This window comes from Armigeres subalbatus, chromosome 1 (genome assembly GCF_024139115.2).
Source record: "Armigeres subalbatus isolate Guangzhou_Male chromosome 1, GZ_Asu_2, whole genome shotgun sequence".
Lineage (NCBI taxonomy): Eukaryota > Metazoa > Arthropoda > Insecta > Diptera > Culicidae > Armigeres > Armigeres subalbatus.
Window position 1 is genome coordinate 121,804,713 of NC_085139.1, and position 17,782 is coordinate 121,822,494.

General features: G+C 41.0%; 1 protein-coding gene across 2 annotated transcripts in view; it reads right to left on the bottom strand.

Annotated features, from left to right (window-relative positions):
* Positions 1-17,242, bottom strand: part of LOC134205078 (sterile alpha motif domain-containing protein 5) — an 872,402-nt gene extending 855,160 nt beyond the window's left edge. The window contains exon 1 of one of the 2 annotated variants that reach the window (XM_062679979.1): positions 15,475-17,235. The gene's annotated coding sequence lies outside the window, so the exon portion shown is untranslated. Of the gene's footprint in view, positions 1-15,474 lie in introns of both variants that reach the window. The other variant, XM_062679978.1, reaches the window with a different exon arrangement.
* Between the last annotated feature and the right edge of the window lie 540 nt (positions 17,243-17,782).

The following is a 17,782-nucleotide window of genomic DNA, read 5'->3' on the forward strand; positions in this document are numbered from 1 at the left end:
GATGATAATGCCTTCTTTTAATGAACGCATTTGTCCAATATAAGGCACACAGAGGATAATGGTTGAAGGCGATCAGAGTTGATAATGTTCGCATATTCGACGAACAGAAGAGATCCTCGCCATGCCTTTCTTGTCACAGTAAGGTTTATCGCCGGCAAACTTCAGAAGCAACTTTTCTACCCCTTTCGAAAGAGTCGAAATGGTTCCTTTATTCAGTTCAGGAATTTGCTTGGTTTAAGTCACGTGAAGATATTTCCCTTCTTTCAAAGAATGCATTTGCCCGGCAAACGGCAAGAGACGATATGATTTCTTCCTTCAATTCAGGCATTTGCTCGGCTAAGGAAAAGGAAGTAATTATCCCTTCTTTCAAAAGATGTATTTGCCCAGCAGAAGCCAGAGAGGATAAAACTCCTTTCAATTCAAGCATTTGGTTCGCACAGTTCAATGCAAGGGGAAATATGATCCTTTCTTACAAACCGTTTACTAATAAAAGGGAGAAAAACAAAACAAGCCACCAATGTCAATTTAATTCAATACTGGTCTATCTTTTTGGTAGGTGCGCCAACATTTGAAATGGTTCCGTTTTGACTTCTTAATTTGTCACGCCGTACAATCCCGTTTCCAATTATCATGTATTGCCCATATGAATGAAACCATGTAACTAAATGGCTCAACAAATCTTACTTATCCATTACACAGCTCAAATAACAATTATATCAAATGACATTACATGTACATGTAGAATTTCTTTTAGTTAATCTTCCACAAATTATTTTGAACGTTCGGAAATCGTTAGGGATAGTTAGGGAGCGGGACCATTTGGGCAGCACCCTCTATTCCCGTCCGCAACATTAATAACTTGACCGAGTTCCAACCAAATGACTTGATTTTCTGTACATCACTACACATCGATAGCAACTAACCATGTACTAAGAAACAAGTAATTTGGTTGTAATGCGCTCGAGTAATGAACGTTGTGGACGGGTGCTGCCCAAATGGTTCTCTACCCTATTGCTTTCGATTTTTTTTCGGCGATCCATTCAATTTTTTTGGGAAACGTATTCTGGAATCCATTTAAAGAATTATTTTAAAAAATCTTTTCTCGTGAAGTTGTTTTGGAAAATCCAAAAGAAATACGGAAATACTTTCGACAATTCTTTACAAATTCTTCTACACTATTTTTCTCTTCAGGTTCCCCTTCGGAAATTTCTTTAATAATCCATTCTGAAATTTCTACCGAAATACCTCCAGGAATTCTTCCGGGGTCTCATCTTGAAAATTCTTCCATGAATAATTGATAAAATAACGCAAATATTTCCAATTGACACTACTTCTTCAGAGATTTCTTTAAAAAATCCTCCGAAAATTCCTTTGGAAATTTATCTAGAAAGTCCTCCGGAAATTCCTTCTGAACAATTTTCGAAGGTTTTTTTTTTGATACTCTATTAGAGTGGTATTAAGTTCATCACTGTTTCCTTAAAACTAAAAGTAGAAAACCGAGGAGGGGTTTGACTTTGAGGAACCGTTTCTTCGCGCCTAACCAAGGGGTCACGGCTAGATTCTCCGAAGGAATTCTCAACAGAGCTTACGAAGCAATCTCTAATTTATTTCCCAAAAAAAAATCTAGATTTCTCCAGAATTGCTTCGGAAATGTTTCCAGGAGTGTGAGTGTAGATGACAAAACGTTTTTTTGACCATAGTTCGGAACAACGATCCTTGAATGTTCAATTCATTTTCAATAGCAGGATTTATAGGAACATGAAATGGATTTTTTTCGGATCCATTTATATGCCACAATCAAATTTCAGGGTAAATATTAAATTTGGTAGTTCACGTGCCCCACCTTAGTTCCGTCAGTGGAGGGCAATAGTAACTGAAATACTGGAACGGGAGTGGAGCTGCGTCGGCCACATCTTAGGTCCATAAGTTTCTTTGTTAGGTCCTTGCTTGAGATTATCAGACTTGGAACGATCGACGAGCATGCTTTGGTGAGTAAATGGGCCGTATGAATCAAAAGTTCTAGTTCACAACATTTTAAGTAGTAAACTATTTTATTACGCTTTATTATAGAGGTTCACCTCTGAAGTAGTGAACGTCATGTGTAAAACATGTTCGAAAGAAAAAAAGAGACTCATCTAAACTACACATTTAGAACATAGTACAAAAAAGTATGATAAATTAAGTTTTTTTGTCTTTATTAAGGAGACTTTCAGCCCTAGGCTGGCTCGTCTCCGGGGATAAATTAAGTGTTTACTACTGACTTCTTGCAGTCTGATCTAGACGTTGCTACACATGTGTTAGAGGAAGGTGTATTTTTTAGGATATGTTTGAATTTTTTTATATATTTGTAACACAGAAAAACAGACGTCTAACATCTAATTTGATGCTTACGTTTCAACTATTTTTACTGTGAAAGTTTTCTGCTCAGCATATAATCATATTGAAGAAGAAGTTATTTTTTAGACTAAGAGAATTTATGGCATTCATTGTTATGCTAATAGACGGCACTAAAGAACAGCCTGAGTCATAAAAAAGGTAGAATTATGCTTTCATGCCAATCGGCATTTTGCCAATAATGATCTATCTTGACCAAAAGGCCTTGGCAATAGTAGCGTTTACTTAATTACCTAATCGCATTTTCCAGGATCAATACAAAAGAGTACAGAATGCCTTCGGTTGTATGATAAAATAGGTCAATAGGTTGAAATTACAAAAAGATAATTGGGACAAAATATCCAATACATTAAAGTTGAAGGTTTTATTCTTTAAATATTTTAAAGATTAATAGACAATTGTTACTGTTTTTCATAATAATTTTCATACAAACTTCAAACTGCGCTGAAAATGTTAATCACAAATCCATCTATTCTATTGAATAAAAATAAAAATATGGTATATCATAGTTGATTTGCGATTAGACTTCAGACAAATACAACACGACACAATTAGCGGCGAAGAACGAACATTAAGTAGTAACGACTCTAATCAAGGATTAAAGAAAAATCGATCTCCAGAGGATGTGAATGTAAAAATAATTCCACATTCACATTCACCGGTGCTCGGTGATTCGAATATTGATAGACTCGTTACTCCTTAAATCGGCCCAATGGGCGCGTTACAAATCATTGGATTTTTCACCCGCTGTTCGGTGCCGCCGTAGGCATAACTGAGGGCCCGCCCCAGCAGCAGTGTGACATTTTCGCAGCGGGATTCCTCACGCCCATTGCATGGCTCTGTTACAAGTACTCGAGCTGAAATAAACGACCGATCCCGGCAGGTGACCGAACCCAATTTCGATCCAACAAGCTTAACAAAATCGACGTTATGGCGACAACACTGAAGCACCACCACGACACGGCACCGAAACTAGGTTTCGATCCGCTCGTTCCCAAATCGATTATGGAGACAACTACCATCCGGACTGGTGCCCAGCAAGCAGAACGTCGAAAGCCGGAAGGTCGTCATAATCGAACACAACCGGACCATCAACTCGTCGAACGACGACGACATCCATCGGCAACACATTGGCTCGCTCGTTCGCATTTGATGATGGAATGCTCTGTCGTGTTTCCCGGTGCCGCTAGACCGGGCTGGCACTCATCGTGTGCGCTCATGTTTATGTCATTAGACGTCACCCCGCGCGCGCGCCACCGGCGGCAGCAGCAGGGGGGCTATAACCTCATTTTTTGAACTTGTCACGAAATATTTTAGGCTTCGTCCCACTTCTTTGGTGCCCCGTACTCATTGCCACCACTTGAATGGGTTTTGTTTTTGTTGATTTTGGGGGCCTCTCGAGTTTCGTGGAACGTGGTTCTGCAGGCAGCGTACAAGATTCACAGAAGATTTGCGGGGCTTCTCCACCGCGCGACCTCCAGTCAGTGTTCCGGCCAAACTCGTTTTTGATTAATGACGCGCTCAAGAACACATGCAAACATGGCCCGCTCATGTAGGGCTAACAAACGGTTGGTGAACGATTTGGATAGGGGGCCGTACACTAATTACGTAAGCAATTTTTCTGGGTTTTTCAACCCCCCCTCCCCCCATGTAAGATTTTCCCCATACAAATCAATTTTTATTTATATGGAACGTAAGAAAATGGCCGGCCCCCCCTCCCCCCATAAGTGCTTACGTAATTAGTGCACGACCCCTAGCTGAGTTTCGTGGAAATCTTCCGAAATGAGGTTAATGTTTGAGCATCAATTTCATTGTTTTAAATTTGCTTACAAGTTGCAGAAAAATATGTTTTGCTTAGCACGAGTCGTACAAATTCGATTAAATGATAACAACTTAACGAATTGAAAATGAGAAAAGCAATATGGACAAACTAGTTAGAATTAGAAATTTGTGTATTCAGGATAAAATCGAAAATATGAATATGATTGAGAAACTAACTGAGACGTGCATGATTTTTAGGAGACAGGTTCATACTTGACATGAATCATTCATAGGTTTTCAGACGAATTGAAGATGAATTAAATGGACATTTTGAACATTTATAATTGATCCTATTTTCATCTCACTATATAATCAGTGAGATGTAAATGGGAACAGTTATAAATGTTTAAAATGCTCAAATTTAGTTCGTCTTCAGTTCGTCTCAAAATCTCACAGCACAAATCTCACAGCACTAATCTCGTCCCTCATTTTTGTCACTATTGAAACAAATCACAAAAAGGAGAAACAAATCAAATTTCTTTTCATTGCTTTTTTTTAATGGGATGCTATGAAACAAAGTCCAGGAGCAGTTAGGGCTGTCCATATACCACAAGGACAGTTTAGGCGGAGGGGTGTGTATGGCCAATGTCCACGGTTCAAATATTTTTTTTGAAAATTTATATGAGCAGTTTTCCACGCTGGGGGACCAAAACATGTCCACGCGGTATATGGACAGACCCTTACCCTAATTGGGTTGTGATGTGCTTATGTAATAAACGTAGAGGGTGCTGCCCTTCTTTCTACATAATATTCCCCTAAATACCCAGGTACTTAAAGAATCTTTTCCAAAGCAGTTGCAAATGTGTAAAGTATAAATTAAAAGATATGATCAACAATGTGTCACTGGAACGATGCGTCTCACACGCAAGCCTCCAATAATATCTCATTTAACTTAAATTGTTTTCACCGTCTGCCCAAAAAACCAACAAATACAGTTTGCTTCCCGTGTAAACACAGCGTGTGACGCCCGCCTTCCATCGGATTCTGGTCCGGTTCTGGTTTACATATTTCAGCCATAAACAAATATATTCGTTTGGTATTTTTCCATGCCCGGGGCGAAGCATCTCCCATCGCACGATACGCGACGACTCAATTCTCCGCTGGGAAATGCAATCGAATCCTTCCTTGTTCGAATTTCTTCCTCGAATTCTCCGCGCGACGACCGTCACTGGAGGCGAGCCCGGCAGCTGGGTCATTAATCATTTCCCGAAAACCACGAGGACAGCACCCTATCTACGGCTGATTATCATCGTTCGTTTGTTAATAGCTTCCTCCACACTCACAGTCGCATGTAGTGTCACTCGTCGGATGCGTTTACCCGCCAAAGAGACACGCCACCAATAATTGATCCCATCTAAACAAGCGATAATCCCACGAACTTAATCCCATTAAAATCGCATTCGGTACGAACAAAAAAGCAATAATCCTTACTTTAATGATTTAAATCCTTCTCCGGCTTCGCTCTGTGCTGTTCTGTCTGTTCTTTGTGTCAACGTGGCCGTTTCTTCGATTCCGATTGAGCAATGCAGTTTCTGCGTCGAGGAAGTCCAGGCAGGAAAAAGTTTTCTCTGTTTGATATTGTGGTAAATAGGGATATGGCTATCAAAGTAATGACCTATTTCACCTGAACATTCCGAACCGAACTTTCTTCCGAAGTTTTATTTGTCAAACTAATTAATGCGTTGTTTAGCGCCTCTTTAGGCGAATCTAGCGCACTACTTCCAAAGTTGGTATCTGGAGAAAAATCCAACTTCGGTATAAAAAAAAGCGTACTACATTTGTTCCGGATAGACAAGACAATAGTAAACGGCGAACTGAAGTTGCTAAATCTGGTAGGAGATAAAAAATGTCAATTTTCGCGTCATTTTATTAATTTGTCGAACATTTGTATCGCCCCTCTTCGAGTCTCATTTTTTTCATCTCATCTCAGCATTGTCAAGGTGTTATTTGTAGATTAAACATTAAATAGTGATTCACGTGTTTTTCTGTTTCACACTATCAAAAATCAAGAAAGGGTCACTACGCTTATCTTCACTGCAAATAGGTGAAACCAGTAGGAATGATTTCGCTGATAATTACGTCTGCAATGCGTAATTCCAAATACCGTAAGGCACGGGCTCCCAAACTGTAGGTAGCGACCCCAGGGGGGTCGTGGGCCGATCAAATCTTGATTCGTATTTTGTCACTATTTTATTCCACAAATCTATACCAGCTTTTTGCTTGGAATCTAAGTAATGATTGGATGATAAGAGAACCACAAACTTTACGAGGTCAATGATTTGATATACGATATTTCAACAAATAGAATGAAGTCCAATACAATCTAAATCTAACCCAAATCCAATTCAAAACGAATCCAAATCAAACCCAAAATTTAATTCAAATCCAAACCAAATCAAAATCCAATCCAAATCCAATTGAAATCAAATTCCAATCTAATCTAAATTAAATCCAAATCCAATCTAAATCAAATCCAAACCCAAACAAATCCAATTCAAATCAAATCAAAATTTTATTCATATCCAAAATTAATCCATATCCAAACGAATCCAATCCAAATCCAACCCAAATCTAATCCAATCCAAATGCAATCCAAATCCAATCCAAATCAAAATCCTATCCAAATCCAATTTAAATCCAAACCCAATCCAATCCTATTCAAATCCAATCCGATCCTATCCAAATCCAATCCGATCCTATCCAAATACAATTCAAATCCAAATCAAATCTAATCCAAATCCAATCCAATCCAACCCAAATCAGATCCAAATCTAATCCAAATCCAGTCCTAATCCAATCCAAATCTAATCCAAACCCAATCCAAATCCAATCCAATTCTAATCCAAATGCAATCCAAATCCAATCCCAATACAAATCCAAATCCAATCCAAATCCAATAGAATCCAAATAAAAAAAATAGATTTTGGCAAATACAATGATGGGGTATGAAGCAATTTAGTAGGTAAGATTTGTTCAATCTAACGCAAAGTCATTTTTTCCATTTTCTAAAAATCAATGCATTCGGTACCTGGTGGGACGCAAGCAATTTTGGATTCTACAAGGTGGGTCGCATATCCAAAAAGTTTGGGAACCTCTGTCGTAAGGAAAAGTGACATTTCAATCACGGGGGATGCGTTCCGTGTAAAAAAAAAATTCAAAATTTGAAAATCCGTGTAAGAAAAGTTTTATGATTTCTCAACAAATCATGCAAAATGGAGCAACTTTGCAAAAAATTTGTACAAGATGTTTTTTACACGGCCGTGTAATAAAAATCCGTGTAAAAACAGAATCGGGTGTAATTAACGGTGATAGGTCACTTGGCATTTGGCATTTGATAGGTCAGGGCAGCAGAGACTATGTCCAAGGGCTTGACGATCCCTCCCCAGGCCATCTGCGAGTTGTGGGGCTTGCCTAGGATGTGGTGGGGTTTGATAGTGGGCCCTGTTAAATTTCTATAAAAAGCTGCATGTATCCGCAAGTAGGCCCCACCAAAGCGACCGTGTGCCGCTCAAAGCGCACAAGCCCAAGTCCTGGTGTTGGGTGGCACGCTAAACAGCCCTTCGACGAGACAGGAGGATTGCGCAAGCCCAATAAGCCGCCTGGTAAACCAATAATTACGAACAATATAAGAGATAATGCGACTCGATATAATCAGCAACCATCTAGGCGACGAATAAAGGATGACGATTGGAAGCTTGGAACATGGAACTGCAAGTCGCTAGGTTTCGCAGGTTGCGACAGGATGATCTACGATGAATTACATCCCCGCAACTTCGACGTCGTGGCGCTGCAGGTGATTTGCTGGACACGACAGAAAGTGTGGAAAAACGAGCATCGAGCGGCTACCTTCTACCAAAGCTGTGGCACCACCAACGAGGTGGGAACCGGCTTCGTAGTGCTGGGAAAGATGCGCCATCGTGTGATTGGGTGGCAGCCTATCAACGCAAGGATGTGCAAGCTGAGGATTACAGGCCGTTTCTTAAACTATAGCATCATCAACGCGCACTGCCCACACGAAGGGAGACCCTACGACGAGAAAGAAGCGTTCTACGCACATCTAGAGCAGACGTACGATGGATGCCCACTGTGGGACGTCAAAATCGTCATCGGTGACATGAACGCACAGGTAGGAAGGGAGGAAATGTATAGACCGGTCATCGGACCGGATAGTTTGCACACCGTATCGAATGACAACGGCCAACGATGCATAAACTTCGCAGCCTTCCGCGGAATGGTAGTCCAAAGCACCTTCTTTCCCCGCAAAATAATCCACAAGGCCACATGGAGATCACCTAATCAAGAAACGGAAAACCAAATCGACCACGTTCTAATCGACGGTCAATTCTACTCCGACATCACCAACGTCCGCACTTACCGCAGTGCGAATATTGAATCCGACCACTACCTCGTTGCAGTATGCCTGCGCTCGAAACTCTCGACGGTGTACAACACGCGTCGAGGTCGGACGTCGCGGCTTAACATTGTGCGGTTACAAGACGGTAGACTAACCCAAGAATACGCGCAACTGCTGGAAGCGGCACTCTCAACGGAAGAGCAGCTAGGCGCAGCGTCTTTTGAAGATGGCTGGAGAGATATTCGATCCGCTATTGGTAGCACCGCAACCGCTGCACTTGACACGGTGCCCCCGGATCAGAAAAACGACTGGTATGACTGCGAATGTGAACAGTTAATGGAAGAGAAGAATGCAGCATGGGCGAGATTGCTACAACACCGCACGAGAGCGAACGAGGCACGATATAAACGGGAGCGGAACAGACAAAACTCGATTTTCCGGTGGAAAAAGCGCCAGCAGGAAGATCGAGACCGTGAAGAGACGGAGCAACTGTACCGCGCTAATAACACACGAAAGTTCTATGAGAAGTTACCGTTCACGTGCCACAGCCTGATATGTGTAAGGACATATACGGGAACCTTCTTACGAACGAGCGTGAGGGGATCCGAAGGTGGCGGCAGCACTACGAGAAACACCTGAATGGCGATGTGGCAGACGAAGATGGCGGGAGAACGCGCGCAGGACATAATTTTACCGGCTCCGGATCTCCAGGAAATCCAGGAGGAGATTAGTCGGCTGAAAAACAACAAAGCCCCTGGAGTTGACCAACTACCTGGAAAGCTATTTCAACACGGTGGTGAGGCACTGGCTAGAGCGATTACCAAGTTTTGGGAGGAGGAAGTTTTGCCGCAGGAGTGGATGGAAGGTGTCGTGTGTCCCATCTACAAAAAGGGCGATAAGCTGGATTGTAGCAACTACCACGCAATCACATTGCTGAACGCAGTTTACAAGGCACTCTCCCAAATTTTATGCCGTCGACTAGCACCAATTGCAAGGGTGTTCGTGAGGCAGTACCAGGCGGGTTTTATGGGCGATCGGGACCAGCTTTGGCAGCTAATGCACGAACACGGATTTCCGAATAAACTGACGCGGTTGATCAAAGCGACGATGGATCGGGTGATGTGCGTAGTTCGAGTTTCAGGGGCATTCTCGAGTCCCTTCGAAACCCGCAGAGGGTTGCGGCGAGGTGATGGTCTTTCGTGTCTGCTATTCAACATCGCTTTGGAAGGGGTAATACGAAGAGCAGGGATTAACACGAGTGGTACAATTTTCAATAAGTCCGTTCAGCTATTTGGCTTCGCCGACGACATAGATATTATGGCACGTAACTTTGAGAAGATGGAAGAGGTTCAAGAGAAGACAATGTGAGCCACCCACCGCGAGTTTGTATCGGTGGTGACGAAATCGAGGTGGTTGAAGAATTTGTGTACTTGGGCTCACTGGTGACTGCCGAAAATGATACCAGCAGAGAAATTCGGATACGCATAGTGGCTGGAAATCGTACGTACTTTGGACTCCACAAGACGCTCTGATCGAATAAAGTTCGCCGCCGTACCAAACTGACAATCTACAAAACGCTCATTAGACCGGTACTCCTCTACGGGCACGAGACCTAGACGATGCTCGTGGAGGACCAACGCGCACTTGGAGTTTTCGAAAGGAAAGTGCTGCGTACCATCTGTGGTGGGGTGCAAATGGCGGACGGTACGTGGAGGAGGCGACTGAACCACGAGTTGCATCAGCTGTTGGGAGAACCATCCATCGTTCACACCGCGAAAATCGGAAGACTGCGGTGGGCCGGGCACGTAGCCAGAATATCGGACAATAACCCGGTGAAAATGGTTCTCGACAACGATCCGACGGGCACAAGAAGGCGAGGTGCGCAGAGGGCAAGGTGGATCGATCAGGTGGAAGATGACTTGCGGACCCTACGTAGACTACGTGGTTGGCGACGTGCAGCCATGGACCGAGCCGAATGGAGAAGACTCTTATATACCACACAGGCCACTTCGGCCTTAGTCTGAATAAATAAATAATAGGTCATTTGGCATACACTCGTTTGCGTTTGCCATAAAGGCCGTTTGGTCGTAATGGTCGTTTGGCGTAATGGTCATTTGGCATAATAGTTGTTTATCATCAATTTCGGTATTAATACAACAAATGTTCAATTTTTGAAAATTATTCTTGTGCTGGGACATCATAAGGAAAATGCCGTTTTTGAATAATGTTTGAATGTATATAAAAATCACTTCTCATATACATTGGTAGTATCCATTAAATTTCCATCACATCTGCTTATTGCACTTATCATCGTTTTGCCTCTGGGTCAGTCACAAGATCGCTCCTGACATGTCCCTAAAAACGAACACTCGAGCAACAAAATTGTAAGTGTGTAAGTTTTCTTCATCACGTTGTATACACGTTGCCAAAACTGACAATTTGAACTGAACTGAACTCATATGATGAAATATCATTCAGACAATTAAATTATTTTGTTCAAATAGTTTCCTCTAGCCCTCCAATACCGTTTTTTCCATCCACATACCAAAGTTTATATTACTCCGAAACCTTGAAAAAGGGGAAATAACTTTATGACAGAAACTAGAACATTTTGCTGAGCTGCAGTGCAACCAAACCTTTTTTTATGTGGTCTAAATGCGATTGAAATATTTTTAAGTTGGAACCTATTTAAATATCCTACCTATTTTAAATATGGTATATGCTCTGTGGTACAAAGAATTATAAATTATGTTCACAGGATATGATCTTGGTCATCCAACAAATCCCCATAATAAGGCTTTTCTGTCTACACGCCTAACAAAAGTTCAATTCTTCTGATTCAAGTATGGTTAATGCTCTCAGAAGAACTGAACCTTCAGCTTGGGCTGAAGGCCTTAAGATATGACATTTTTTGGACAACCAGGAACATCTTCCATAGACAGATCTTATTTAACATACCACAAGGGGCAAATAACAAATTCAAAACAGGTCTTTAGATCCTTGGGTACACGTTTAGATTTGAAGACCTTCACTTCTGGAACATCTTGCATAACCAAGAACATCTTGTAGAACATAAAACTAATTATTTAAAAATTATAATTCGTTCCTTAAATGATCTTTCTTTCCGGTAGGCGGAGATATGCTTTTTTTAATGAACTATTAATGCTTTTTCTAATGATCGAGGAGATGACGGTTTCTTTTAATGATGCCGTTTGCCCGATATAAGGCGCATCGAGGAGATAATTACTTCTTTAAATGATCGCGTCTGCATCGTAGAGAGGGGATAATTCGTTCTTTAAATGGTCACTCTTCCCGGTATAAGGCAAGGATAGGAGATAATGCCATTTTTATTAAATGCTTTGCCCGGTATAAGGCGAATCGAGGAGATTCCTTATTTAAATTATCGCGACTGCTCGATATAAGATGTATCGAAAAGATAATGTCTCTTTAAGTCTGCCAGATATAAAGCAAAAGGGAGTAGATAATGCCTTCTTTAAATAAATGCATCTGTTCGGCATAAGGCGAAGGAAGGAAATCATGCTTTTTTTAATGAACGTATCTTCCCGGTATAAGGCGAATCGAGGAGATAACGTCTTCTTGAAATGAATCTCCTCCATTTGCCGACGCGAGCATTTAAGGAAAGCATTATCTCTTCGATTCACAATGCCTTCTATGAATCAATGTATCTTCCCGGTATAAGGCAAATTGAGGAGATAATGCCTTCTTAAAATATACGCGTTTGCCCGGTATAATGTAAAAATTCCACAAGAGTAAACGGCGGCTTTTTAAATGCTCTTCGAAATGTTGTACAATGTCGATGGGATTTGAAATGGGATTTCTGTGGAATGTGGAAAGGATTACTCAATTTTTGTATGTATTTACATATAATACTTCTATCTAAGCCTCGATGAAAGGAAGAGAAATGGAAACTATAAATTAATAGTAGTTTGTGCAACATGTTACAAAAAGATGATTTTTTCAGCACGAGTTGTACGTTTATCCAACGAGGCTGGCCGAGTTAGATAAATACTACGAGTGCTGAAAAATCAAGTTTTGCAACGAGTTGCACACGCTATTTTTTGCAATGACGAAAAATGGATTTTAATTTGATAAAGTGTACCAAAATTTTATAGTCTAATTTACTCCATATGATCATTCTTGCCAATAAGTTATGTTGCTGCAGAGAACAATCAGATTCCGAATTACCGTGCCACATTGCATAGTTCGATAAGCCATGGAGCGATAGATGTACTTGCCTTTGGAAATTTTAGATGTCATGTCCATCAAACTATTTCATTTATTGCGCGACGCAGAGAATACATTATTTGAACACTTGCCAAAGCTAATTCAGCTAAATGTTATCATGTAACTACTGTTCTGATGTTGGTTTTTCATTATAGCACTCAAAGACGAACTGTAAACCAGATACAGTAATATCCCGATTTTATCACCCCCCTGGTGAATTTTGGGGTGATAAAACCAGGTAGGTATGTGACAAAATTGAAAAAAAAATCTTTTCTTTTCGTTCATTTCACAAATATGAATCATTTTATGCCTTGGAAAGGCCAAATGCGTGAATTGTACCCGTTATTTCTTTTCAAAATTGCTTACAGAATATTTCCAAGGTACTCAGAAGTCGTTCGTAATAAACTAAAGGCGGTGAAAGTTTTTTCATGAAAAACAATGTTGTTTTTGGTATTATTTACGAAAATAAAAAGAATAACAAATTTTTTTGGGGTGACAAAATCGGGTCGAAAACGTGACAAAATCGGGACGTGATAAAATCGGGTCGAAAACGTGATAAAATCGGGGGTAGACAAAATCGGGGGTAGACAAAATCGGGGAGTGACAAAATCAGGTCAACACTGTATTATGATCAGGATTTGCAAAAAATAATTTTAAACTCTCAGTGTCCATTTTTCCATATTGAACATTTCAATCCTCTCTTTTACTCGATTTGGGTAAATGTTACATTCGAGTAAATGTTGCATTCGCGTAAATGTTATATTCGAATAAATGTCACATTCGGGTGCATGTTATTCATGTGAATGTCGTTCGTGTAAACCAGTGACCTACAAAGTGCGGCCCTTCAAGCCTTTTCCTGCGGCCCGCGAAGGTTTTCTGAGAATACACTACGTGTGGCCCATTGATATACATTATATGGTGTATTCAGGAACCTGTCAAGTTCACATCACTATGATGTTGAAGCACGATTTATATATCGTGAATTGTTTTATCATTATGGTTTATGAAATTCATAGCTTCATACATAGATGACACAGTGGCGGGCAAAACTATAAGGTGTCGTTCAAAAATGACGTCACAGGTTTTAGGGGGGAAGGGGGTCTAAGATTTTGTGACAGTACATATGCTATGTATTCAAAAAAGCGTGACAGAGAGTGGAGAGGGGTCTAGAAATCTCAAAAAGTAGTGGACGTCATATTTGAATCGCCCCAAGACCAGACGCCGTTTTTTATACAAAATGTCCAACTTTGGAGGGCTGTATCACTGCTTGTAGTTGGCCAATCGAGCTGACATTTTGGCTGCCAGGTGGCATGTACTCTCAACCGAGGGTTCATATTTTGCGGACCGACCACGGACTTCGAACTTACAGACCTCTGAAAGGTCCTTTTTATTGTCCTTATTTCTTATATTTAGTGATCGTGGAGGTGGTACCATTTTTTGTCTTTTCAGAGGTCTCTCAGTTTGAAGTCCGTGGTTCGAAAAATATGTATCCTCGGCTGAGACAAATTCAGATAAATTCTCCCGGGCAGCCAATATTTCAGCTCGATTGGCCAACTACAAGCCGAGATACTTACAGCCCTCCAAAGTTGGTCATTTTGTATAAAAAACGGCCTCTGGTCTTATAGTTAGGTTTTGGTATAAGTTAGGTTTTGGAGAAATTAAACTTAAATTTGGTGGATTTTTATCTTAAGAAACTACATTGACTATCAACAATGGATTCTGTTCAGAATACCATTCGAATTATTTTCAGAATCGCAAACAGATTCTGTTCAGAACCTTCAATCGGATTCTTTTCAGAATTTCAAATAGATTTCTTAACGAACTCTATTTAAAATTTCATACAATTTTTGAAAGGATTCTGCCCCGAATCTGCATCGGAAATTTGTTCAGAATCGCGAATGGATTCTCTTTAGAATTTCAAACTGATTCTGTTTAAAATTCTGATCAGATTCTGTTCAGATTCTCGAACGAATTCTTTTCAGAATCTCGAACGGATTCTATTCAGAATTCCAGACGGGTTCTGTTTAAAATCTGAAAAGAATTTTGCTTGGAATCTCGAGCGGATGCTGCTTAGAACCGCAATAGAGTTTTTGAAGAACCCCTTTGTTATTTGCTACGAAAAGTTATAGTGAACAACAAGTATGAAAAACAAAAGATCAAAATTACAGAATCAGTTGCCACATGATTATTTGGGGAAACAGCATAGAATATTTTCTGCCAACTGAGCCGACAAGATGCTATGGCGAAAACGGTAGTTTAGACTAAAAGTCAGCTACGGCGATAAAATCTGTAGAATGAAATGTCTTTACAAATACATATTTTGTTTGGAAAAGATTCAAAGAAATACAATATATTGTTCAAATATTCAATATTCTATAATATGTAATATAAACAGAAAAACAAATCTTGCAAATATACTGCGGCCCGCTTCAACAGCTCAAAACGTCTGTGCGGCCCTTGGTAGTAAGCATGCTGGGGACCACTGGTGTAAACGTATGTCGGCTGCTTGGTTTTCGGGTATTTGTTATAGAACCATAAAATAATACTCGTTTACTTTAATTTAGTACGTGCATATGACCCCATCAAAACAAACGTTAGTCAAAAGAAGCTAATCCCATTAAAATTGCATTCGATACAAACAAAACATCAATAATCCTTACTTTAATGGTTCAAATCCTGCTCAGGCTTCGCCGTATCGCTTGAGCTGCGTCTGTCCTCGTTCTGTGTATTTTTTTTGTGTCACCTTCGCCGTTGCTTTCGATTCCGAATGAAGAATGCAGTTTCTCCGTTCCGGAAATTTCAAATGAATGCACAGACAGAAAATCGATTTATACTTTCACGCGTACACCTTTTGCTTCACCTTTATATGCTGCACCGGGTGGATGGAAGGACTTCTTATTCTGCTGCCCTACCTTTCCCATGTATATAATCCGTAATCACTTTAAAAATAACATTCAATTTCGCTGCTTCTTCTTGTTGTGTCGCGTACGACAAACTTCGCAATTGAATACAAAAAATGAACTTAAACAACACAGGACAAACAAAACTCTTTTAAACGGATTCACTTTGATTTACTCTCTTCTCCCGAGGACTATGTATTTTTTTTTATTTGGTATAGTGCCGGGCGTTTTTATTTTCGATTCTCCACTGATGGTTCCACCGACACCGAAAACGAAACAAAATTGGGGACTTATAAATCAAACGCGACGGAAATACACGTACGGCAAAACCAACATAACAGAACTCGCTCCTATCTCCGTCGATGCTCACAGCAGCCGTTCTCAAATGGATACCGTGCGATAAGATTCAATGGGAGCATGCAAAAACACGAAAGAACCAGCGACTGCTTCTAGAGATCTTCGTATCACTTCTGCCTCGTCACACTTGACTTTCGCCCTTTCACCTTGGATCACTTCTCAGCTAAGCCCCTTATCTAACCCTTTGATAATCTTCCGCTTCGCTACAGAGGGCACCTCATACTGGGTCTGATTTATGTCACATAAGCGCACCGAACGACGTTTGTTTTGTATTTTTGTGGGCAACCTTTTGAACCCGAATCGCGGCACTTTATTATCGTCAAAACAAAACTAGGAATACACTTTCTTTCTCTCGTTTGCTGTATGTACGATACGACGTCGACCACCGGCTCACCGAACTTGTTTTCCTGGTTTCAGCCTGGATGCGAAACACGACAAAAACTCGGAATCGATCTTTTCCATTTCCTTCTTGTGCTCATTCTCATACACTCATTGTGCAAAGCCCACCGACCGGTGCCGCCGAACTCATGCTTGTGTTGGATGTGCGAGCCAGCAAGTGAAGGTTAATCCAATTTCTTCGACGCGACTGTTCTAGTGTGCCCTAACTGTAAATTATGAGTCAAATCTTGTTGGAACCACAATAACCACCTCACTTTAGTGCTGTCTTTTCCTCATCCGCAACTATTCTCGGGTCACACCACGGTCAAACCAACCAAATTTTATGCACTCTTCTCATGTTTTCACTAAGATGCACCTTCGCCAGAAAATCCAAAACACCGTGAACTGCTCTGTTGGCTCGGTTTGGTACAATAACAATAACAGCAGTCAGCGACCGGACGAATAAAAACTGGAAATCTTCTCAAGCTGTGGAGCCTTTCATGTTTGGATGCTGTGTGCCTCTTCTTCTGTTCGGTGGCTGTTGCGTGCACCACTACACAACCACGTCGTCCAATTTTTCAGAAATACCAAAGCACAAGAACTCCACAAAACAGAATACAACACCTTCTTGGGATGCGGACCAGAGCCCAGTGTCTTCTCAGACAGAGTGCGTGAATAGTTCTGTTCTAGTAACAGCAAAAAAACCTTCCCCAAGTCAGTTCAGAAACGCGCGCGCGAGGACCAACGAACCAAGTTCATCTTTCACGAACGAAGAGCTGACGTAAACTGGTGGCTCCAATGCTCGAGAGCAGCAAACAGAGCCTCTGTTCTGTTGCTTGCTGCTGCTGCTGCTGCTGCTCCTTTTCCTTTCATAAAATTCACCGATCGACCGACCGACCTGCTGCAATACAACATCCCACCCTATCACCTTGCCCGATAGTGTTGTGGATGGACACTCAGCGCGCACGAACGCATCGCTCCTGACAGCAAAACAAAACTCTCCCGCTTGCTCTCGCGTGAAACCTGCCGTCGCGACGCTACGGCGTACTCACGAGTGCAACATATTAGTGCAAGATTGAGCATTAGAGTGGACCAGAAGCACGTGTTCGTTTCAAGGATCATCAAAAAACTATCATACCTTCTTCAAAATTCTTTAAATTGATCTTTAATGATCTAATATTTAATTAATCAACCATCGATAGCGTTCGATTTTATTTCATGGCGAATGGAATGTCTAACTAATTATTCCATAGTTTTCTGTTCATACGCAGATCTTTGCACACAGAGAATTTAACCACTAATCAACAAAGTAGTTGTTTTGAAAACTCATATG